Source organism: Mus musculus, chromosome X (genome assembly GCF_000001635.26).
Source record: "Mus musculus strain C57BL/6J chromosome X, GRCm38.p6 C57BL/6J".
NCBI classification, from domain to species: Eukaryota; Metazoa; Chordata; class Mammalia; order Rodentia; family Muridae; genus Mus; species Mus musculus.
The window spans coordinates 160,617,872-160,620,718 of record NC_000086.7 but is presented as its reverse complement, the minus strand read 5'-3'; positions in this window follow the sequence as shown (position 1 = coordinate 160,620,718).

Genomic DNA, 2,847 nt, shown 5'->3' with positions numbered 1-2,847 from the left:
TTTGTCTCATATTAAACTGATTGTGTGTGTGTACATGTGTGTGTACACGTGTGTGTACATGTGTGTGTGTGTACACGTGTATTTTCTTAGAGAGTTTGCTATTGAAAATGACTCCCAAGCCTAGTGGGAAAGTGTTACCTAGTGTTCCTAAGTATAAGAAGGCAGTAAGGTATCCTACGGAGAAAATACATGTGTTAACAAAAATTCATCCACGCATGGGTCTTAGGATTATTGGCATGAGTTTAGTGTTAATGAACCAATAATATACAGTAAATGAATTCTCTGCAAATGACTTAGGGGTACTTATTGAATGGTTTATTTTTTTAACTCATCTGTAATGACACATCTATCACATAGGAAGCTCCCCCATACACATGGCTCTCATTTTAGCCTCTTTGGTACCATCCACTGATCGCTGGGGCTGTTTTCTCACAAATGCCTCATGTGTCGGACACTATAGATTTATAATTTTCTTGCTTTCTGGCAGCAGGAGCCCTGCTCTTACCTGGATTGTAAGAGTTTCTTTGGTCTTTTCACCCTCTGTCCACATATTAGAATCAGCTTGTCAAATCTGTGAAATCAGCTATTGGATTTTAATAGGAAATGCATCATTTCTAAATTAGCCTTTCCTTTTGTGACTCTTCCTGCTCATAAACATGACATATTTTCCAATTATATTAGAATTTGTTCACCTACTTTAATGAAGAAGTTTGTGTCATTTCTATAACCCTTAAAAAAGATTAATGCCAAGGTGAAATCCTGCGCAGATTTGAAGGAAAAAAGGGGGGGGGGAGAAATGATGAAATTATAATCTCAAAAAATAAATAAGATATAAATGATTCATGCCACGTATACTATGTGAGTTTTCTATTTCTATTCTATTTCTTTTTCTTTTTTCATTTTTCTTCTCTTCTTGCTTGCTTCCCACACAGAGTTCTATTTTAGAGTCTGGCAGATTCTTTTCTAGTCTTCTGTTACTTTATGTATTTCTTGTATGACCTGTATGGATCTGTGGAGGGGAAGCCTATTTATGTGTTTGTACTATGTGCAGACACTTGATCAGTCTGGATTGTTCGCTTGTGGAATTTGTAAATTTCCATTGTTAATTCATCCATCATTAGTAGCACTTGTTGTTCCATATGTTTGTATGTCTGGAATATTCCATGATATTTGGGATGTGGGAGCTTTTCTTCCATGTCTTTGTTTGACTTGTTCCCATGGGTATCAGAGCTTAAGGAACTGGTCTTATGTAACTTTTTAGTCTGGAGTCTCTGAATTATGTGGGTAGAGTTGAAAGCAGAATGAATTGTAGCCCTGTGGTTTTAAATTCTCAGAGAGCTTTTATTCTTTTCCCACCCAAAGCCCCGTGGCCCCATAGTCTCTCTTGTTTCTAAGTCTTTTCATAAATAAAATAGTTCTTTGAGGGTCTTGGCTTTATGTGGAGTTCTCAGTTTAATTCTTTACCCCCTAAAGCCCAAAGCCTCATTTCCTGTGCCCATGTAGGGGTAGTAAATCGCAAGCCCCTAGGTTCCGCAGACAAACACCCCGTTATCTCAAGCTTTCACTCTTCTGCTGTTGCTTTTCCCCTTTGTTTCCGGCACCTCGGGGCTGGCTTTTATTATTTGTGAGCCTAGTTGTACATATAAAGTAATCATGCTCGATTTTACTCAGTGTATCTAGGTGATTATAATAAAAGGATTTTCATGTTGTCTGAGTTCCTATATGACTAGCAATGATAAGTAGGGTTTTTGCATTCTTTAGCATGATAATAGAATGCATTCATAGTATTTGTTCATGATCTTTCGACTTCATATTTGTATCCAATGATTAAGTGTTCATAATATGCAATGCATTTGGATTATATAATGTATAATTTATTGGGCCACAATTTTAAAACCTTGGTAGGACCTGTGAATTTCTCTAACAACTTTTACATAAATGTCTTCATATTGTATTTTAAAAAAACAAGGCCAGACTTTATTCTTTTCACTTTTCCTTCACTAGCATTAGCTTGGCCCTCGTCCATTCTTCCTCACATACGGAAGGCATATTAACATAACCCATTTTCCATATTTTACTCCCTATATATACATCTGTATAAGACCACTTATATTCTCATAGACGTATATATTCATATACACTTTAAGACAATAGCAGAGCTTTTGTTTTGTTCTGCATGGAAAATAGAATTAGGTAATCACTGTCTGCATCCTGCTTTTCCTCGTTTATGGCACCGAAGGCCCAGGGAGCTGTTCTAATTCCTGCTTTTTTCCTTTGAATGCTGATACATTTGAATTTGCCGCCCTCCAACAAAGTTCATGTGTTGAAAACTTAATCTCGAAATTCTTACGTTAGTGATTTTTAGAAAAGGGGCTTCTGGTAAGCAAGTAGAATTAGAAATGTCCAGCAGAGTGAGAGAGCCTTGATGGCTCTGACTTTGTAAGAGGAAGAGAGCCCCGAGCCAGCACTGGCCTTCCCTGCCATGTGATGTCTTCTGCCATGCTATGCTGCAGTAAGAAGGCTTGTACCATATGCTAAAAACACTCCAAAGCTATACTCTTGAACTTCCCAGTCTTTAAAACCATGACTCAAATATACCTCTACTGTTTCTAAATTAGCCAGTTTGGGGAAATTTGTTCTAGACAACAGAAAATGAATGACCACAGATCACCGTATAGTGCTTAATGGATTTCTACATATAATCAGCACCCAAACCAAGAAATAGAATATTGTGCTGTCAAGATGGCTAAGTGACACTTGCCACAAAGCCTGATGACCCCAGTCATCAAGAAGGATCTACAGTCAGGAAGCCGGGGGTGATGGCTACTTACGCTCAGGATAAATCCC